The sequence below is a fragment of the Odocoileus virginianus genome, chromosome 25 (genome assembly GCF_023699985.2).
Source record: "Odocoileus virginianus isolate 20LAN1187 ecotype Illinois chromosome 25, Ovbor_1.2, whole genome shotgun sequence".
Classification (NCBI taxonomy): Eukaryota; Metazoa; Chordata; class Mammalia; order Artiodactyla; family Cervidae; genus Odocoileus; species Odocoileus virginianus.
The window spans coordinates 14,168,281-14,192,113 of NC_069698.1; the positions used below are offsets into that span (position 1 = coordinate 14,168,281).

General features: G+C 36.9%; 1 protein-coding gene and 1 non-coding gene across 10 annotated transcripts in view; one reads left to right on the plus strand and one right to left on the minus strand.

Annotated features, from left to right (window-relative positions):
- EPHA6 (EPH receptor A6) overlaps nucleotides 1-23,833 on the minus strand; it is a 938,174-nt gene that overhangs the window by 380,592 nt on the left and 533,749 nt on the right. The gene's annotated exons all lie outside the window — the stretch shown is intronic.
- LOC139031147 (U6 spliceosomal RNA) lies at nucleotides 10,492-10,598 on the plus strand. The gene has a single exon (XR_011483553.1). It is a non-coding gene; the product is annotated as a U6 spliceosomal RNA (small nuclear RNA).

Below are 23,833 nucleotides of genomic sequence, written 5' to 3' on the forward strand. Positions count from 1 at the left end.
TGTGCAAAAGCTTTTAAGCTTAATCAGGTTCCACTTGTTTACTTTTGTTTTTATTTCCGTTACTCTAGGAGGTGGGTCATAGAGGATCTTGCTTTGATTTATGTCACTGAGTGTTCTGCCTATGTTTTCCTCTAAGAGTTTTATAGTTTCTGGTCTTATATTTAGGTCTTTAATCCATTTTGAGTTTAGCTTTGTGTATGGTGTTAGGAAGTGTTCTAATTTCATTCTTTTACATGTAGCTGTCCAGTTTTCCCAGCACCACTTATTGAAAAGGCTGTCTCTGCCCCATTGCATATTCTCGCCTCCTTTATCAAAAATAAGGTACCCAAAGGTGCATGAGTTTATTTCTGGGCTTTATATCTTGTTCCATTAGTCTATATTTATGTTTTCGTGCAAGTACCATGAGCACTATTTACAGTAGCTAGAACACAGAAGCAATCCAGATGTCCAACAACAGATAAATGGATAAAAAAGTTGTGGTACATATACACAGTGGAATATTACTCAGCCATAAAAAAGAACATCTTTTTATGTGTTCTAATGAGGTGGATGAACCTAGAACCTAGGGATGAATCTAGAACCTTATACAGAGTGAAGTAATTCAGAAAGAGAAAGATAAATATTGTATTCTAACACATATATACAGAATGTAGAAAAATGTTACTGAAGAATTTATTCACAGGGCAGCAATGGAGAAACAGACATAGAGAATAGACTTATGGATATGGGGAGAGGAGAGGAGAGGATGAGACACATGGAAAGAGTAACATGAAACTTACATTACCATATGCAAAATAGACACCAATGGGAATTTGCTGTATGCCTCAGGAAACTCAAATAGGGCCTCTGGATCAATTTAGAGGGGTGGGATGGGGCAGAAGATGGGAGGGATTTTCAAAAGGGAGGGGTTATATGTGTACCTATGGCTAATTCATGTTGAGGTTTGACGGAAAATAAGAAAATTCTGTAAAGCAACTGTCCTTCAATAAAAAAAAAATAGATTAATAAAAAAGTCATCTATTTAATACCTAACTCATCCAATACATTACTTTCAAAAACTATTTGATCTGATCCTTTGAAAAACATTTTGGATACTCTGATCCTATAGATTTTCCTTATTTAATATACAATGTCAGGGTTCTCTTTTCTCTATGTTACTTACTAGAAAAGGATGGGATCTTCCTCTTTCTGATTGTTCTCACCTTAAGTTACAGGTGATATAGAACTAATTTTTTTTCTAGTTTTTCCTCAGAATTAATTTTTCTATTTTTAAAAAAGTATTTAGCCTTGAATTTCAAGAGTTTTTCTGAAGGGAAAAATTAACATCATTCAATACAAAGCTTGCACAGTCTTTCTACTTCTTCCTGCCATGCCAATATGAAGCTGGCAGGTGGCTTAACAATATGTTAGTGAAAAATATGTGGAAATATTGGCCCAAAATACTTTCACTACCTGCGGAGGCCACAATGAAGCATCACTATTAATAATGAGTCAAAATGACACAGCACTGTCAGCTCTTAAATATACAGAATAAAATCAGAAGCATCATCTTTAAATTTATTTTCAGCATAAGCTGGCCTTTTTAATTTCTATTTTATTAGCCTTATGACTGACTGATTTAATGTGCTCACTGTTAAGTATACTGTGAGGCTGCTGTTTTCAGTAATTAACACCATATACCTCTACTGACTACTATATCATTTCAGAAGAATTTGGGAAACTGTTTATATGACAGATGCTCTAAAATGCAGTTTCTTTGAAATATAAAGGTAAAAAATATCCTCAAATTAGACCAGTCTGAGATTCTGTTGACCTTATCATCACTTGTCAAGTATTAGTAAAAATATATATGTTGTATCATTATTTTTTAGGAAGTTAACATATTCTATCCACCCAAATCTCAGAAAGTTCACCTGGCCCTAGAGAAAAATCAATAATTTGTCACATCTCATCTTGGCGGTTTAGTCGTTAAGAAGTGTCCGACTCTTGTGACCCCATAGATTGTATCCCTCCAGGAATCTCTGTCCATGGGATTCTCTAGACAAGAACACTGGAGTGGGTTGCCATTTCCTTCTCCAGAGGATCTTCCCAACCCAGGGATCAAACTTGGGTCTCCTGCATTGCAGGCAGACTCTTTACGGACTTAGCTATAAGCGAAGCCCTTCTCATCTTAACTTCACATAATCTCCCAATTCATAATCTTTCACTATATTAAAATTAAGAATTGTTTTTTAGTAATAATTCTATGCAAAAGTAGTATCATTTAAACTGTAAAAAATTAAGCTGTAAAATAAATAGATTTAAAATATAATATCCTAGTTATATTTGAATATGATTTGTAGCTTCTAGGCCTCAGCCAATTCATCAAAACTTCTGCATCATGTTCCAGGATAGGAAAAAGTCAGCCAACTTAAATATTATCATAGAAGAGAAAAATTCTATTAAAATTACCAGGAAAGTCATCTATAGTAAATGACTAAAATCATTTTAACATATATTGTGGAAAGCAGCTAAGTGAAAAAGCTTGCAAAAATATAAATTTTAAAATAATATAATGAGTAAAGTTTTACTTTCACATTTTATTGCTACACTTAAAGAAGTTCAGAATCTTAAAAGAAATCCATACAATAGATTTCAATCAAGCTGTTTAAAAATGATGTAGACATACAGGCATGGGGAAATAAGTGCAATATTTAAAGTGACAAAAGCACTATGCAAAATGATATGCATGGTGTGATTCAAAATATTTCTAAAATAGTAAATGCCCACAAACTATGTAACTAAACTGTTAACTATTGTATGTTGCTGTTGCTGTTTAGTTGCTAAGTCATGGCTGACTCTTCCTGATCCCATGACTTGTCATCTGCCAGGATCCTCTGTCCATAGGATTTCCCAGACAAGAATACTGGAGTAGGTTGCCATGTCCTCCTCCAGGGGATCTCTCCAACCCAGGAAACTACTGTATAACTATTGATAAGTTATGTATCTATCAAGACTATTTTGGAAGATTTGTAATTTATCATGAATGAGATGGCAGCCAGTTTCTCTCCAAATCTTAATTCAGCAATATTCTTTTAAAAAAATGTAAAAATGTCATTCAGTGGTATAAATACCACAGGGATGACCTTCCTCCTGAGGATGATGAGAACAAAGAAAAGCAAATGGATGATATCCCTGTCTGGGACACAGAATACCTGTAAGTTTCCCAAGGAACATTTTTTAAACTTACTACGACTGCAGACTATTTAAACATCAAAGATTTGCTCAATATTATACATGTAAGACTGTGGCCAGCATGATCAAGTGGAGATTCTCAAGACTTTCTATATCAGAAATGACTTTACTGAAGAAGCAGCAGCCCAGGAAGGCAAAGAGAACCAGTGGCGAGAAGACACGTGAGATGTTATGCCTGACCCTGTAACACTGAAAGGGCTTTTCCAAATACTACTGTGCTACTCTGTTTATAATTGTTAATATTAGACAAATAGACAAATGTAGCAGCGAATCAACTGTATTTGGAGGATACTGTCCTCATTGCACCTGTTATTTCACTACTGATTCCAAACCTCCAGCTGAGTTTCCTCCAGTGTGATCAAAACTTTCTCTTTTCTTTGATCTAAATAAAACTGAACTCTGAGTTCTCTAAAAACACATACATACTCACACACACACATTATATATCAACTATAACAGCATTAAATTACTAATAGTTCTTTACCATGCTCACCTAGAAAACTAGAAGTTAACAAGAGCAAAACAGAAATAAACCTGATAATTGTCCAATAGTTTCTGATTTTTAAACTACATTGACAAATTATTATATTACCCATAATTTTAAAAACCTGATTTAAAAAGAATATGATCTCAAAGAGCCTAAATAAGCTCAGTCTTAGCTTCTGTGATATTCTGAAGACTTTTTCAAAAATATAATTTGAAATTTTAATAAATTCAAAAAGTTGAAGCTAAATATGAATATATTTATAAGGTATGACTATGAAGTAACACATGTAGCTTATGGAAGAGTCATCAAATTTAGTCTTGCTATATATTTCTGTCATCTTTGAATTTATGTGATGATACAAAATTGCAGACAAAGCTAGCTGAAAAAACCGCTGGCTTCAAAAGTATTTTTTTTTCAAAAGTATTTTAAACGAAGAAGTTTTGTGAAAATTAGTCTGAAAAGTATTATGGATTTGCTTATTAGATGTTCCAAGAAGAAAAAAGAAAAGACGCTTTTCTATGCTGTTGGACCCCTAGGGTACTTAAACAAACCAGAAAATTTCAGTCACAGTTTGGTTGTGAAACAACCTATGGATAAACTTGGGAATTTTAGAAAAGAGATTCACATATAAGGACTTCTATTCATAAGATAAAATAGCAGCGATTACCCTTTTTTCCCTTAAGACAGAACCCAGACTTGTTTAAGACTTCTTTGATCACTGCAAATGGAATTGATTTTGATGTCTGAATTCCTAAAACATTTATTGTCTATTCCACCTGACACTAGCAATTGTCTGCCTCTATCGTAAGCTCTTGCAAGTCCTCTTTGCAGAATAAATAATAATATATTGTAGCTCACTTTTCAACTTCCCATGCTTTTCACATACATTAAATCACCTTCAAAACACTGAAACTTTGTAAGCACAACTATTCTCATTTTCAAGTTGAGAAATGAGGATCAGACTGGAAACAACTGGAAACAAGAGGTTACAGAAGAGGTAGGAAGCAGACCCCAGACTATACCTTAGGGACCGCGTCACTGTGTCACATCTCAAGATCTAAAGCTCCCACAGGACCCGGTACAGTGCCACACAAAGACATCAGACACTTTGCATGTAAATATCTTCTTCATTCAGAGCTTGTTTAAACCTCATTTCAAGGCTTATCAGACAATTGTCCTGGCCTCTGAGGCTTTGTTCTATATATCCCTTATGGTACCATGAGAACACTACCTAATTAATTTACATGCTCCATGTATATAACCATTATTCTATAAGAGTAGAATTAGTGTAAGAAGATACTAATAACATAGAGGAAGAATAATGTGCTCAGTCATCCAGTCATTTCCAACTCTTTGCGACCCCATGGACTGTAGCCTGCCAGTCTCCTCTGATCATGGGATTCTCCAGGCAAGAATACTGGAGTGGCTTGCCATTTCCTCTAGGCTGCCATTCCATCTCCTCCAGGGAATCTTCCCAACTTAGGGATCAAATCCATGTCTCCTGTGTCTCCCGCATTTCAGGCGGATTCTTTACCCACTGAACCACCTGGGAAGCCCATTATTTCACCATCTCAATGAAAAATGTATATGGATTGAGGAATAAAACAAAGCCCAAAATATTCTGAGTTATTGGACTACTGATTTTGAGTACTCCCAGTATCAACTGCCTTTTCACTAATTCTAACCCCATTTTCATCATTCCAATACCTGTTCTAACTTCTGAACTAAGCTCTAAATTTTCCTCACCACAGTTTAACATCTTTTGATCAGTAGAAGTCTGCTGGATCCCATAGATTTTTATAGGCTGTAATGTTAAGTTCTATATAATCTAGCTGTGCAATGTTAAAAAAGCTGTTTTTGATTTTTTATTCTCTATTATTTTTTGGAAGTGAAAGTTATATTCATAATTTTATATAAGCATCTATTTTCTGTAGAGAAGCAAAATTTGCAAACCTAAATGTATTTCTTTGGCTTAGGAATTAATTTAGGTTGGTTATTAATTTTTTAATAGAAGTATAGTTTATTTAAAACCAAGCAACCTGATTAAAGAATGGGCAGAAGACCTAAAAAGACTAATATATTAGTTTCAATATTTTTATACATTGTACTTCATTTAATGTTATTATGAAATAATGGCTATATTTCCCTCTACTATACAACATACCCTTGCTGCCTATTAATTGTATACATGGTAGTTTTAATCTCTTAATCCCATATGCTTATGTTGTCCTTCATCCCAATTTCCTCTCCCCACTGGGAACCACTAATTTGTACGCTGTATCCGTGAGTCAGTTTCTGTTTTTTTTTTTTTTTTTATGATTAACATGTTGTCTGCCATATCAGGAAACAAAGGATGCTGCAGCCATCAAGTCATTACATTAAAGCTGCCCAGAAGGTGAGCCCTGAGGGAACTCAGGATGGAGACAAATGGGCTGCGGGCTGCCCACTGCCAAGCCCATCTAGCAGTCAGCTGCTGCATCCATCCCAGCTGTGCATCTGGAAAACTCAGGATACTGGCCCCGATAGCTGCATTTCAAAGGAATGGTTTCAGTGAGTCCAGACTCTTGCATCTTTCCATACATAGAAAAGTGCTGAATTCCTTTAGAAACCTGGTTTTCTTTCATTAACGGTAGTCTTTTAATGGTCTGACTACCTGATTTAGTTGCAAAAACTCCCATATATCGGCTTTCCTCAGCCCTCTTCTGAGCAGTCTCGTTATTTGAGATGTTTTTCTTCCTGGGCTCGAGGTCCTAAGAGTGTCTGCCAAACAAAACATAACCTCAACTTTTAGGCTGTGCTTTCTTTTTTTATTTGTTCTACAGTTATACACATTCATTCATTTGTATTATCTTTTTTTTTTTTTTTTTAGATTCCACATGTAAGTGATAACAAAGAATATTTATTTTACTCTGAATGTCGCACTAGAGAGCTCAGAAATAAATCCACGTTCCTGTGGTTAATTAATCTATGACAAAGGAGGCAAGAATATACAATGAAGTAAAGAGAGTCTCTTCAGTAAGTGATGCTGGGAAAGTTGGACAGCTACAAGTAAAAGAATGAGATTAGAATATTTCCTCACACTATATACAGCAATAAACTTATGATGGATTAAAGACCTAAATGTAAGACCTGAAACAATTACAATCCCAGAAAAGAACATAAATTGCATAAATTGTCAAACATAAATTTGACATAAATTGCAGCAATATTGTACTGATCTGTCTTCTAAGGCAAAATAAATAAAAGGAAAAATAAACAAATGGGATCTAATTTAACTTAACAGCTTTTACAAGCAAAGGAAATCATTGACAAAAGGAAAAGACAACCCACTAAATAGGAGAAAATATTTGCAAATAATACCACTAATAAGGACTTAATATCCAAAATATATAAACAGCTCCTATATTTCAATATCAAAAAAACAATCTGATTAAAGAATAGGTAGTAGACCTGAAGAGGGCCTCCCAGGTGGCGCTAGTGGCAAAGAACCCATCTGCCAAAGCAGGAGACATAAGATATGCAATCCCTGGGTCAGGAACATCCCTTGGATGAGGGCATGGCAACCCACTCAGTATTCTTGCCTGGAGGATCCCATGGACAGAGGAGCCCACAGTCCACACAGTTGCAAAGAGTTGGACACAACTGAAGCTACTTAACACACACACACATAGACCTGAATAGGCTTCCCCAGTGGCTCACCATTAAAGAAGCTGCCTGCAATGCAGGAGATGTAGTTTCAATCCCTGGAGGAGGAAATGGCAACCCACTCCAGTATTCTTGCCAGGGAAAATCCCATGGACAGAGGAGCCTGGTGGGCTATAGTCCATGGGGTTGCAGAGTCAGACAAGACTGAGTGACTGAACACAGAAAACCTGAATAGATGTTTTTCCAGAGAAGACACATCCGACTCTTTGTGACCCCACGGACCAGAGTCTGTCAGGCTCCTCTGTCCATGGAATTCTCCAGGCAAGAACTGGAGTGGATAGCCATTCCCTTCTCTAGAAAGAAGATATATAGATAGGTAAAAGGCATGTGAAAAGATGCTTAACATCACTAATTATTAGAGAAATGCAAATCAAAACCACAATGAGACACCACCTCAAACATGTCAGAATGGCTAACATCCAAGAAAATACAAATAAATAATGGCGAGGATGTGCAGAAAAGCAAATTCTTATACACTGTTGGGGGAATGTAAATTGGTGCGGTCACTATGAAAAACTGTGTGGAGGTTTCTCAGACAATTGAAGACAGAACTGTCATGAGTGCATGTGGGTATGCTAAGTTGCTTCAATTGTGTCCACCTCAATGACCCCATGGACTGGGGTCCACCAGGCTCCTCCTTCCATGGGATTCTCCAGGCAAGAATACTGGAGTGGGTTGCCATGCCCTCCTCCAGGGGATCTTCCTGACCCAGGGATCAAACCCATGTCTCTTATATCTCCTGCATTGGCAGGCAGGTTCTTTACCACTAGCACCACCTGGGAAGTCTACCATATGATCCAGCAATTCCACTCATGGGTATGTATCCGAAAAAAAAACAACAAACAAACAAACAGGAAAACACTAAGTTGAAAATACACACACACAATCTTTACAGCAGCATTATCTACAATAAAGAAAACAACCCAAGTTATGGAACTCACCCAATGTCCGTCACCAGATGAATGGATAAAGAAGACGTGATAAAGCATAGTGAATTATGACTGAGCCAGCAACATGCATGGATCTGGAGGACTTCATGATTAGTGGAAGAGGCTGATTATTTTTAAGCAGAAGACTCAGGAAGCCTTTCTTTTCATGTCCCTCTTAGCTGTCTAAAGAATTTATGTAAAGGTTCTGTTACTTGAATACAGATATCACCAGAGACACCTGAAAAGAATACAGACTAGATGTGGTGGGACAAACGTATCAGGCTTGTCAAGATCCTCTTTGTGCCCCACTGTCTCTGCATGGCACAGCAAACAAATGCTTTCCTGTGAATTGCCTTTTTTCCTTTTGGAGTCCCAAATCACTACTCCAGCATACTCTTTTGTATGAATATTTCAGCTGACAATGGTGTTTAAGGTGAAGGTTTCAATCATTGTTTTGGTGAGTTACTCAGATTTCCTGGGTTTTTCCTCTGCCCATGGGATTCTCCAGGAGAGAATACTGGAGTATTTCCTAGTCCATGGGATCTTCCTGACCCAGGGATTGAACCTGGGTGTCCCACATTGCAGGAAGATTCTTTGTCACTGAACCACCAGAGAAGCCCCCTCTCTCATTAATACATTTTATTAAATGTTTGTTTGATTTTTCTTGTCAATCTGTCTCAGGTCAATTTGAATTTTAGATCAGCCAGAAGAAGGAAGAACATTTCTTTCTTACCAAAAGTGTGCATGTGCGTGTGTACATGTAAATCTGTATGTGTGCGCACATGTGTGTGAGTGTGTGAGAGTATGTGACTGTGTGTGTGTACATATGAGTGTGCATGAGTGTGGGTGTGTATGTGTCTGTGTGTGTGTGCGTGCGTGTGTGTGCGTGCATTTATAGAGAGCATAGAAAGGCAGAAGAAAGCACTCATGCTGCTGCCCACTTGGGGGAATGTTGGATGATCCCCCACACAGATTCAAGAGGATGCAGGTATATTCCTACCAGTTCACCATAAATAGGACTGTAAAACTGCCTTTGTTCTCTCATTACAGAAATAATGGAATGCAACAACAGATTTATTGGCCTTGTTTCTGGTTCAAGCTAAGAGGAATAAATCTTGATTCTTCCTTGATGGAGATAGTCTTTGCGTAGGACAAGTATCCAGGTGTTATCACAGCTGCCTTGAAATATTCATGGCTTCCTGAGGATATGGGTGATTTTGTTCTCATCCTTGATCAAATAGCAGAGTAAATCACTTACATAAAATAACACCTGGTTGAGCTCTGTGGTTTGCTCTCATTTTCTCTAGTTAGTAATTGTTGTTTACAAATCACGACTGCATGTAGAAAAAAGCTTGTGTTTTCTCCTATTGGCTGCTAGCTTATAATTTCTACTTCATGTTCTCACAGTAGCTTCAAAAGTATTTAGTGCATATGTTACACTTTTTCCCACTGATATTTGTGACTACTTTGTAAACAAGCCAAATGGCATTGCTCCATATTTATTACAGAAGTTAATAGGATTGCAAAGATTGTTAAAACTAAAAATGATCTAAGTAGTATAATTCATTATCGATAATGTAAATCTTAGCCACATTTTTAAATTTCTTTAAAATGCAACATGATGTGTTAAATAATTGTGTTTTTTTCCCCCTAAATTCTATTTCTAGGGGGAACAATATGTAGATAAAACAAATTTTTAGTCTACACATTTGCAACCTACTAGTTTACACAACCTAGTAGTATTTTTTTCTTAATACTAACATAATTAATCATACAATATACATGAAAAATGCATAGAATGTAATATTAATTTTAAAAAGTAAAATTGGAATTTAGCAACACATAATTTCTGAATATTCAAGTTGTATTAGGTTATTGTAAGTAAAGTGACGGGAAAACAAGGAAACAGATCAGACATTGTAATGATGGTATTTTAGTTGGTGCACAATATCAAGGCCATTGCAATGGTTTACAGCCAACACTCTTCAATCTGGATAATGTATAGGCTGTAAAATATTTAAGTATTTTGAGTGTTACCTTGAATATATGTACTCCTGTCCTTAATAGTTTTAGAATTATGTCATTTATTATAATTGTTTTCATGGTTTTCTGACTTTGATGTAAGAGATCAATTTTGTGCTTGCTCCAGCAGTACACATACTAAAATTGGAAGGATACAGAGAAGATTAGCATGGTCCCTTTGCAAGAATAACATGCAAATTCATGAAGTGTTCCATATTTTTGGAGTATTACTCATATTTTTGGAATATTCCTAAAAAGGAAAGAAAATGGGTCATTTGTAGTGATACAGTTTAACTTAAGAGAGTCATACAGAAAAGTAAGTCAGAAGGATAAAAAACAAATATTGCATATTAATGTGTATATATGGAATTGAGAAAAATGCTACTGATGAGCCTATCTGCATGGCAGGAATAAAAACTTAGATGCAGAGAAGAGACTTGGTGCAGGAAGGAAAGAACAGGTGGGACGAACTGAGAGAGTAGCACTGAGATATACATACTATCAGGTGTAAAACACATAGCTGGTGGGAGCCCGTCATCTAGCCCAGGGAGCTCAGCTCTGTGCCTGGTGATGACCTAGAGGGGTTGAATGGGGGAAAAGCGTGTGGAGGCTCCAGAAGGAGGGACTATATGTGTAATTATAGCTGATTCACACTGTTATACAGCAGAAACCAGCACAACATTGTAAAGCAGTCATGCTCCAACTAAAACATAAATTAGAAAAAGACAAATTTCAATAATGGAAATTGTTTTTTTTTAAAACTACATATCTATTAATTTGATACATTTGTCTTTGCTTTGTATTTGTAGCTGTTCAGTTCAGGTGTCACTCAGATGTGTCCAACTCATTGCTATCCCACAGACTGCAGCACGCCAGGCTTCCCTGTCCACCACCAACTCCCGGAGCATACTCAAATTCATGTCCATTGAGTCGGTGATGCCATCCAGCCATCTCATCCTCTGTTTTCCCCTTCTTGTCCCGCCCTCAATTTCTCCCAGCATCAGGGTCTTTTCAAATTGAGTCAGTTTTTCACATCAGGTGGCCAAAGTATTGGACTTTCAGCTTCAGCATCAGTCCTTCCAATTAATATTCAGGACTGATTTCCCTTAGGATGGACTGGTTGGATCTCCTTGCTGTCTAAGCGATTCTCAAGATTCTTCTCCAACATCACAGTTCAAAAGCATCAATTCTTTGGCAGTCAGTTTTCTTTATAGTCCAACTCTCACATCCATACATGACTACTGGAAAAACCATAGCTTTGACCAGACGGACATTTGTTGGCAAAGTAATGTCTCTGCTTTTTAATATGCTGTCTAGGTTGTTCATTGCTTTTCTTCCAAGGAGCAAGCGTCTTTTAATTTCATGGCTGCAGTCACCATCTGTAGTGATTTTGGAGCCCCCCAAAATGAAGTCTGTCACTGTTTCCACTGCTTCCCCATCTATTTGCCATGAAGTGATGGGACCAGATGCCATGATCTTAGTTTTCTGAATGTTGAGTTTTAAGCGACTTTTTCACTCTCCTCTTTCACTTTCATCAAAGAGGTTCTTTAGCTCTTATTTGCTTTCTGTCATAAGGGTGGTGTCATCTGCATATCTGAAATTATTGATATTTTCTCCTGGCAATCTTTATTCCAGCTTGTGCTTCATCCAGCCCGGTGTTTCTCATGATCTACTCTGCATGTAAGCTAAATAAGCAGGTAACAAAATATAGCCTTGACTTACTCCTTTCCCAATTTGGAACCAGTCTGTTGTTCCATGTCCAGTTCTAACTGTTGCTTCTTGACCTGCATACAGATTTCTCAAGAGGCAGGTCAGGTGGTCTGGTATTCCTATCTCTTTCAGAATTTTCCACAGTTTGTTGTAATGAACACAGTCAAAGGCTTTGGCACAGTCAATAAAGCAGAAGTAGATTTTTTTTCTGGAACTCTCTTGCTTTTACAATGATCCAATGGATGTTGGCAATTTGACATCTGGTTACTCTGCCTTTTCTAAATCCAGCTTGAACATCTGGAAGTTCATAGTTCATGTACCGTTGAAGCCTGTCTTAGAGAATTTTGAGCATGACTTTGTTAGTGTGTGAGATGAGTGCAAGTGTGCAGTTGTTTGAGCATTCTTTGGCATTACCTTTCTTTGGGATTGGAATGAAAACTGACCTTTTCTAATCTTTTGGCCACTGCTAAGTTTTCCAAATTTGCTGGCATATTGAGTGCAGCACTTTCACAGCATCATCTTTTAAGATTTGAAATAGCTTAACTGGAATTCCATCACCTCCACTAGCTTTGTTTGTAGTGATGCTTCCTATGGCCCACTTGACTTCACATTCCAGGATGTCTGGCTCTAGGTGACTGGTCATACCATCGTGATTATCTGGGTCATGCAGATCTTTTTTGTATACTTCCTCTGTGTATTCTTGCCACCTCTTAACATCTTCTGCTTCTGTTAGGTCCATACCATTTCTGTCTTTTATTGTGGCCATCTTTGGCACATCTTTGTAGCTGTTAGTTGCCTAATTTTGCCTGATTCTTAAGAAAGCCAAATCTGTTTTCAAAGAAAAGTGGTCTAGCAGGTTAAAAATTAGCCCATATCATAAATCCACTGAGATATGACCTCTGCTTTCTGGAGATTTGTTTCCCAGATACTCACAGAAATGTTTCCTTGCATGCAGCTGTGCTTCAGAAAAACCTGAGTATAATTTGCTCAGATCAATTTCCTAATCTCAAGTATATCTTCCCACATTTTGACTGTTCTGCTAGGTCGCGCTAGTGAGAAAGGATCCTCCTGCCAATCAGGAGATGCCAGAGACGCAGGTTCAGTTCCTGGGTTGGGAAGATCCTATGAAGGAGGAAATGGCAACCCAACTCCAGTATTCTTGCCTGGAGAATCCCTCAGATAGAGGAGCCTGGCAGTCTATGGTCCATAGGGTCGCAAAGAGTCAGACATGACTTAAGCAACTTCACCCTAGCACTGCCCTCTACACTTATACATGTCTTGTCCATTGGAGAATATATCCTATGATGTATCTTTCATAAACTTCTAAACTCTATTTCTCTGTTTAAAATCAAAGCTTCCTGGAAGAATTCAACTGTCATAAATCCCCTCCCTCAGGAGTTCTGCAACCAGGGAGGACTCATGTCTATCACCAGAAGGAAGTCAGCACCCTAAGAAATCATCTAAACAGACATTGTCATAAAACTATATATCTGCCATCTATTTTTGTAAGGGTCCATTTATCTTTTCTAAATGTCATTTGTTTTCCTATAAGTACTCTTTATTCCCGTCCCCTTGCCCTGTCAAGATATTAGTCCCCATTTCTAAATGTCTCCTTGAGTCATGTTTTTCTATGAACTATGTATATACATGAATAAAAATCCATCTTTTCTGTTGATAATCTCTCTCTTGTCAGTTTAATTCACAAGTCCCAGAACAATATAAAAAGAAGGTAGAAAAATTTCTTTTTCTTCCCTGACAGCTTCAGTGCAATAAGCATGGGTTCAATGCTATTAATAGTAGTATAATTGTGGGTGGTATTGTTGTCTTAGATGTTTTCATGAGTATTTTCGAACTTCTTACACATATCAATGTGCCATTTTGCGATAAGGTGGTATTTTTAAGGAATTAGAGGGAACTCCATCAGGGCACAGAAATCTAGGGAGTAAAAATCTGTAGATAGTGAAACTTTGAAATAAATCTGGTCTAAATGACTTTCCTCTTTTCTTTCCTTATGGTTATTCCCTTTGGGGATTTTGTTCCCATTTAGGTGTGTACTTACTGTCATTTTTATAGACTTTTTGTGACGGGAGTACATTTAAGTATCTAGAGATAGAATTATTAGGATAAAGGCAACCTTGATATGCATCTAATATTGGAATTCTGGAAGAAAGTCTACAGCATTACAACCATATTGATAGTGACTTAGTACAAATGTGACTTTTCAAGCACTTATGTAAACTGTCCACATAAAGTAATCAGATAAGACACTTGAATATAATCCTTAAAAATCCCTCTTGACCGTTTAAATAATGGCCTCCAAGTAAAGAGATGCCAATTTTTATGATAACGTAAGAGGTGATGCTAGATTTTGACAAGATTAAGAAACAATGGTGTACTAAAGTCAGACTCTGTCAGCTTTTCAGAACCTATTGTGCTTATCTTTTCACTTCTGCAAATCAAACTTCCTGTCATTCTTGCCCTGGAGACTCAGTTTTTAAATACCAGCATATCACTGGTCATAAATCACTATTGACCAAGCTAAGGAGGTTGTAACTCTGCTCTTTAAGATGCTGATGGGTGTTCCATGAAGGAGATAAAATATCTTCAAATTCTAATTATATCTTTGGGAAATGTTAGATTAAACAAAGTTACTGTAAATATCAAAAAAGAGGTGATGGCATTATGTTTCTCCTATTTCATATTATGTAAAATGGAAAACTTTTACTGGCACTATGTTCATAAAATATCAGAATGCCTAGGAAACTACTTTTGGAAATAATATTAATCTAACCTTTGGAAACTTTATTATGTTGACCCTAGCTCAAGAGTTTGTATTGACTACTGACATATTTCTGGCATAAAAACCTCAGAAAGACTGTCAAATGTCTTAAATTTATGGAACAAGACTGGGTTTCCTTTTCCCTGAGATACCCTAGAAGCCACTAGGAACATAAAGACACAAATGAGTAAGAATGGAGGGAGGATAAGTGGCAATGTAGTGCTGGGATTGTGCACATGGACTTTGGAGTCAGGCTCCTTGGTTTTGAATCCCAGCTATGTTACTCACTGGTCATGTGAATGTGAGCAATTTATTTAACTTCTCTGTTTTCTGTTTTTTCTTCTAAAAAGAAGAAATAATAACATCCACCTTGAGGGTTATTGGGAAGATTAAGTATATAGTTTCATTTAAAGCATTTAAAATAACTCCTGACGCACTGCAAACATTCAAGATTACTGGCTACGGCTACTATCGTGAACAAGAGCACATTGAACAAACACTGCTATTATCATAAAAGAGCCATTTCATTAATAAATCTTATAAGATTTTGCAATAGTCAACATCACAAATCCAGGAAAACCTTTCCTATGCCACATGCTAAAAAGTCATGCAGAAAACAAAATGCTTCTTCATATATGAAAGAATTGTGGCAAGTAGTTCCCAAAGGATATTTATTAAATTTGAATGACTTTGGTAAATGCTACATTGGGAGTAATTTTCCAGAAAATTATATGTTTAAGATTTCAATAAATATTGAACAGGAAAAGATTTGTGTAGTTAGGTACTATTTTGGAAACACTAGATGGGGGAAAAAAGCCAAATAAGTTTTCTTATTGAAGGTATTATCAAAGCTTTGAATGTGTTATTATTCTGTTTTGTTAAGCAGCAAAGAATATCATATAGCATGCACATTTCCTCAACTCAACTGACCAAGGAAACACTTTTTTAAAAGTATGTCACAGGAGTAATCCTCTGTAGAAATACTTTGGGAACTGCTGATATAGAAGTAAGTACAGGACATTGAAACTTTTATTCAAACATATATACTTTATTGGAATTTTCTAGGTCCTGTTAATTGCATGCCAGGGAACATTTAAAACTCTTATGTCACCCACTGGTACTTCATTCTAGCCAAAATGCTAGAATCAAATTTTCAGGGCATGCATTTTCAATGAACAATTTCAATAACATGAACTTGGCCTTTTGTTTTAATTCTGCAAGTTTATGTTAACCAAATAAGAGTAACACCCTCTTTGTAATGTTTCTGGATGTGTCTAGTATATGTCAGAGAGCTTTGGCAGGAAACAGATATAATACTCACAACAACTCCTTCTCTGGGGACATGTGATTGTCAATGTCTCCATTAAAATCAAGTGTCACATGTCTTTCCATAAAGAGACCATTATAAAAATATTAATGAGTCCATACCTTATTCCCTACATATCTACCCACTCAAGTCCTAAATAATCTATCAATACCATAGAATAAATTCCTGCCTCTGGGTCAGGCCATTAAGTAAACCACTGATTAAACACATTGTTGGTGTCCTATGGCCACATAAATTAATGTAGTACTTTCTTTTGGACCAGATGATACCTTATTTGCTCAGAGGGTGTGGTGGAATGGATGGTGGTTTTAGCAAATTTTCAGACATGACTGAAATTTCAAAATTTCAGAACATGGCTTCCCATTCACCTTAACTGCTACTGTTTTCTGAGTATATCTCAGTAGAAAATAATAGCACCTTCCTTCTCAGTTCAGTTCAGTTGCTCAGTCGTGTCTGACTCTTTGCGATAAAAATTAAAAAGAGAGGCACAAATACCAAAATTGAATCTATATTGAATCTATAGTATATCTGGTTGAAAGTTATCCAATTTGTGCTTTCTTATTTGTTTTGTTTTCATATTAAAAACTGTAGTATATTTGACTTTATTATCACCATAAAGTTCTTTTTCACATAATGGAGCCGTTGATACCTATGTATATGAACCATCAGGTGACTGATTGTATGACTAGCACAGATCACTAAAGTTAAAAATGCCTTAGTTATGTGAAAGAGCACATCAATTGAACACTACTGTGTTTGCCCAAGTCAGGGTGGATCCTAATTGCTTTGACAAATTTCCTGCTGAGAAATTGATCTTCAAAGATTTCTTAATGCCTTTTTTAACCCATTTACTTCATTTTAAAGCTTCAAAGTCTTCCTTTCTATTAATTATCACATATACTAAATACAAAGAACAAAATGCTATGTTTTATTCATCTAAGCAGGGTATCTGAACACTAAGTTACAGCAAAGATGGGAACTCATTGAAGCAAAGGTCATTCTCTGTCAAACAAGACCATAAGAGACTTTTCTTTTAGTAGAGAACTCATGAATATTTAATCGGAGCATTTCCATGAACTTGCTGTAAAAGCTATGTTTCTTGGCATTTACTAAGGATGTCACAATCGGTTACTGTAATTTAAATCTTTTGCTGATATGCTTATCAGACTTCCATTTAAAACATGCTCATCATCCATATACTAATTCATCTAAAATAAATATTTCTAAATAGTTAGCATTCTAGACATTTTCATTATGTAAAATCAAATTCTGATCTATTTTATTTGTAAATACATATTATTTTTGTCCTAATATACAGCCAAGAGTCTACAGAAAAAAAAAAACCAAAAACACAATAAAACAATGAGTGAGTTAGTTCTCTTTATCTGAATGAGAACAGAATAGCTTTATAAATGCTTCTGAAGTTTAGGCCACATGTTAAGTAGTCTTTTGGGCCCCAAACGGTGACAAGATCAACAAAACAACAACAAAAAAAACTCCACAGATAACACCCTACTGAAGTTTCTTTAATTTAAATTCTGCTGTAAAGTTTAGTCACTCAGTCATGTCCTATGGATTCTTTACCTGAGGAGCCATCAGGGAAATCCCAAAATATCTATAAGGCAGCTCAACGTATACAGTTCAGAATATTATCTATAACCCTCGAGGAGGAACTTAAGGTCCCTGAATTTTGTTTAATGACTAAATTATTAAATATTATTATTTGTTCTCATTTGAGCATTTTCCTTTGTTTCTGCATTTTCTCCCTCCTTTAATTACATTTATTGTTTGATTGAAGTTTTCCTACAGCCAAAAGGCACAGTGAGGAGATAGAAGGGAGGACCACAGGGCCCTGCTCCATTTCAATTTTCACTTTTCTTTAACACTCCTCAGTCTTGAAGAGAGACCGGTACAGAACAAGGAAGGGGATTACGTTTTGGAATGAAAATTTAGTCATGGACTTGGCAGAGGAACTCGGTTACGGTTAAATCTCTGTTCCAGTTTTTCTCAGCTCTTTGAAGGAATGGGGTGATGACTTCTTACTGAAGAGGGGTACAGTCCTGCATGGGTTTTGGAATGCCCCGGAGTTGGAAGTAAATTCAAGTCCTAAGCTTAGCATCAAGATTTTATATTAGGACAATATATTTTATATTACCTCTCTCTTTGATTATTTTGCCATAGTACCTGGACAAACATTTGAAAATTAGTGGACATATTACAATGAGGATAATAATAAAAATATATATTCTCTAAATGTAATTTTTTGTCAAGACACATTTAACAGGAGGCTTCCTGTGTGCTGTTTTGGATCTGTCAGGAAACCTTTGGCCCTTGTTAATTCCTGAATATTCAGGAATTAAGAGCAGAGGCACGCCTTTCCCGGGGGCTGAGGAATACAGTCATTTCCTTTGTTCGTTTCTCATTATGGTGATAAGTACCGTCTTCTCTCTTTAATAGGGATCGCCTTGTGTTTTGTAAGTCTGGAATTTTTATCTTTGCTGAAAATAACTACCTTGTAAGACAATATATATGCCCACGCCTTGTTGATTAAAACACCTCTGCTCCATCAGAGCTTTGGTCCCCGTGTCTTTCTTTCTTTCTTTCTTTCTCTTCCTCTCTTTCTCTTTATCTCTCTATTTCTGGCTGATTCCCTGGAACACAAGGCCGGTTGCGAATATTAGCCTCTTTCCATCTTTCACTCTCTCATTGTCGACTCTGGACCACCACGTTCAAGTCCAATAAAGGACCAACAATTTTTTTCCTTAATGGTTAAAGCAGTGTACAATGTATTTTAATAGGCCACAAACAAGCTATTTTGGTTAGTTTAAAGTTCAAATTGGGCTTCCCTGGTTGCTCAGTGGTAAAGAATCTTTCTGCAGTTCAGGAGACCTGGGTTCAGTGCTTGGGTCAGGAAGATCCCCTGGAGAAGGGAATGGCAACCCACTCCAGTATTCTTGCTGGGAAAATTCCATGGACTGAAGAACCTGGTAGGCTACCGTCCATGGCATTACAAAGAGTCAGACATGACTGAGTAATACTTCCACTGTCAAAGTTCAAATTAAATCATATTTAAGCCAGAATGACTTCCTCATACCCCAATATGTGAACATTTCTTCCATTGCTTTCCCCTTTTAATCATAAATGTTTTTATAGTCAGCACTGATAATCAATATATTTTCCCAGCATTGCGAGAATGGCTCAGTTGCATGCTCTGTGTCCATTCACATCCCTCGGTGCTAGGCCTACTTTTTGTAGTTATATTGGTCTGACAGTCATCTTGAAATTAGTCATGTAGTGCTCCAATCAGCTTCACCTTGGTTGCTTTAAGTATAGTTAGTGTTTCAGTTCAGGTCAGTTCAGTTGCTCAGCACACCAGGCCTCCCTGTCCATCACCAACTCTCGGAGTACCTCAAACTCATGTCCATTGATTTGGTGATGCCATCCAACCATCTCATCCTCTGTCATTCCCTTCTCCTCCCACCTTCGATCTTTCCCAGCATCAGGGTCTTTTCCAATGAATCAACTCTTCGCATGAGGTGGCCAAAGTATTGGAGTTTCAGCTTCAGAATCAGTCCTTCCAATGAACACCCAGGACTGATCTCCTTTAGGGATGGACTGGCTGGATCTCCTTGCAGTCCAAGGGACTCTCAAGAGTCTTCTCCAACACCACAGTTCAAAAGCATTAATTTTTAAGCACTCAGCTTTCTTTATAGTCCAACTCTCACATCCATGACCACTGGAAAAACCATAGCCTTGAGTAGATGGATCTTTGTTGGCAAAGTAATGTCTCTGCTTTTTAATATGCTATCTAGGTTGGTCATAACCTTTCTTCCAAGGAGTAACTGTCTTTAATTTCATGGCTAAAGTCTCCACCTGCAGTGATTTTGGAGCCCTCCAAAATAAAATCTACCACTGTTTCCACTGTTTCCCCATCTATTTGCCATGAAGTGATGGGACCAGATGCCATGATCTTAGTTTTCTGAATGTTGAGCTTTAAGCCAACTTTTTCACTCTCCTCTTTCACTCTCATCAAGAGGCTTTTTAGTTCTTCTCCACTTTCTGCCATAAGGGTGGTGTCATCTGCGTATCTGAGGTTATTGATATTTCTCCCAGCAATCTTGATTTCAGCTTGTGCTTCATCCAGCCAAGCATTTCTCATGATGTACTCTGCATAGAAGTTAAATAAGCAGGGTGACAATATTCAGCCTTGGCATACTCCTTTCCTGATTTGGAACCAGACTGTTGTGCCATGTCAAGTTCTAACTGTTGCTTTCTGACCTGCATACAGATTTCTCAAAAGGCAGGCCAGGTGGTCTGGTATTCCCATCTCTTTCAGAATTTTCCACAGTTTGTTGTGGAAACACAGTCAAAGGCTTTGGCACAGTCAGTAAAGCAGAAATAGATGTTTTTCTGGAACTCACTTGCTTTTTTGATGATCCAACAGATGTTGGCAATTTGACATCTGGTTCCTCTGCCTTTTCTAAATCCAGCTTGAACATCTGGAAGTTCACAGTTCATGTACCATTGAAGCCTGGCTTGGAGAATTTTGAGCATTACGTTGTTAGTGTGTGAGATGAGTGCAATTGTGCAGTAGTTTGTGCATTCTGTTGGGTTGGCCAAAATGCTTTTCAGTAAAATGTCAAAATGTTATGCAAAAGCCCAAAGAACATTTTGGCCAACCCAATATTTAATTCCAAGATTTGTCTGTTCCCATTTCTTTGAAGTCAGTTCTCAAAATTTTGGCAGCTTATGTCCCAGCTATAGTCCAGTCATCATACAGTGAACTTTTTCCACCTGGTGGAAGTTTTAGTATTCATGTGTGCACCTGCTTAGTTGCTCAGTTGTGTCCAACTCCTGACGACCCCATGGACTGCAGCCCTCAGGTTCCTCTGCCATGGGATTCTCCAGGCAAGAATACTTGAAAGGGTTGCCACGTCCTTCTCCAGGGGAATCCTCCTGACCCAGGGATCAAACCCGTGTCTCCTGAATTGCAGGTGGATTCTTCACCACTGAGCCATGGGGAAGCCCTTTAGTATCCATAAGACAGCTCAAAGGATAAGGCTCAAAATATTATATTTAGTCCTTGAGGAGGAATTAAAGGTCCTTGGATTTGCTTAACGACTAATCTATTATTATTTGGTCTCATTTGACTATTTTCCTTTATTTCTTCATTTTCTTACTTCTCTCATAAAATTTATTTTTTGGTTAAAGATTTTCCACAGAAAACAGCAGGCTGAGGACATGGTGGAGGATGGGAAAGGGCCATAGTGACCAGAAGGTCCATTTCACTATGTCGTATTAAAGCCAACGTTGTCTAAAATTAATAATAAATTCTGGAAGAAAATGTCACAGTCTTGAAAAGACAAATGACTAGATTGAAAAGATAAAGCATCTATATGAAGAAGAAGGTGCCTTTAAAATCATGAATGAAATATAACTATGCCAAAATAAAAGTAACACATGGTTAAGTAGTAATTTTTGAGACTGCAGTAAGTTATGAAGCATATGTTGCTTTAACATCTGGGAGATGGGAGATTTCAGATTGTACATTTAAAAAGGAAGCTTAAAAATGTTCACAACTATGATATTACTAAGATATTTTCTATGTAAATAAGTGGGATTATATTTTTATCATAAATTCTTGGACAAACTCCCCCTCTTAAATTCCCTGTGACTAGTCCATGTGTTTCTGTATTTGATTCACCACATAGTTGAAATATGTCAGTCAGTTCTTTTCTCCTATAAGAGTATATGGGTTGCTCTTCAACACCTCAGACTTAATTTCTCTCACATAAGAAATGTGACTGGTCTGGGTATAGAAGTTTATACATCCCCCTCAACATGTAATGAACTTTGAAGGCTGAGAATTTCTAGGGATGTTTTTCCAGCAGACTGTGAATTTCCTTCATTTGTGAGCATAATTTCATGCACATGACTACATGTGTATATGTATTTCTTAAAGTGGGCAGTGACTGCGGAGGGTAAAGAAGTCCATATGTAGAGAGTAGCTTCTTGGATTTATTCTGACTCTGCGGTGCCATGCTAAGTCGCTTTAGAAGGGTCTGGCTCTTTGTGACCCTGTGGACTGTAGCCCCCCAGGCTCCTCCGTCCTTGTATTCTCCAGGCAAGAATACTGAAGTGGGTTTCTGTGCCCTCCTCCAGGGGACCTTCCTGACCCAGGTATTGAACCCACATCTCCTGCGGCTTGTGCATTGAAGGCAGATTGTTTACTGCTGAGATACCAGGGAAGCTTTATTTGGACTATAATCTGAAATAATCTAAAAACAATTATTTTTAGTGTCACAAAATCTTCAAGATATATGTTTTAAAATCTTTGTGTTCAAGTAAAAAGGTAGATATACCCAAAACATGTTTCCAGATTATATCCTGGCAATATAAATGAGGAGATCTTTTAATTCTGTAGATCAGGTTTTACATTTTGTGACAACTTTTAGATTATGTCTCTCTTCAATGACCTCTTCTGGATAATTCCTAAGATACATCTATCTTGCTCTCTATCTTTTCATGGACTCCTGTCTCACCACTTTAATAAGTTTTCTATTCCTAAAAATGCTGAATTGACTTTTAAAATGTGTCTGCAACATTATTAATTTGGTTTGTCATTTCTGCATTTCCTATTATGTGAACTTTCATTATTCTTTATCTCATATCTTTTTATATCTTAAATTACTATATCTACCTCTCATTACATATCCAGATTTTTTTTTTCACTTTATGGTTTTCCCTCCCATGAGTTCAAACCCCATACTTTTGAAAATCATAAACATTTTTATGCTTCTAATTTCTATAGTAAAAAGATTTTAAGAGGTATGAACTTCCTTCTAATCATCTATATTAACATTTTTTTTTGCTTGATTCTGAAATGTTCTTAATTGGTCACATGATGGCTTTCATTTTTGTTGTTATCTGTCTTTCAAATGAAGGTAATCTCTTCAGTCTGAGCTTTGGCAATACATATGACAGGAGAATTGTCTTTGTCCCACTTTTATCCATGTGGGTTCCAGTGTCATCTACTTAGATTCAAAGTTGGACAACAGAAGGGTATGCTTAATTTTTCACATTCTAGATAATTTTATCATATATAATTCTACTAAATATTCTTCTATCCCCATTACCTGAGTCTTTGATACACTGATAATATAAAGCCTCCATAATAAATTGTTACTTATGATCTTTTCTCCTTCAAACCACCACCAGCATAATTCATCATTCTTTGCCATTATTTTTCTTATGTACTGATTTTCTCATGAGCATAAATTCCTCAGTCAATGTAGAAAGTAATATTGTTGAAAAATATCTCGTTGTCCCAAAAAAGGTATACACATCGGGCAGAAATGATTCACCAATGTTCCAGTTCAGACCTAATCTTGAATCCAAATAAACAGTGGGTCTGGTGCCACATGTAAGGAGTTGGGACGTCACCACTCCATCCTAAAAATTAGTAATAATTTGAACAGACTGAAAAATCAACAATTCTTCTTGCATTCATAAAAGAGATAAATTCAGAAGGCAAACCACTGCTTTCAAATTAGAAAGACAGGCAACTACAGTAAGTCCTGGCTTATTGGAGCAGAGACACAAGAACAGAATCTGCTGTGGAAACCAGTGTTGGGGTAGGA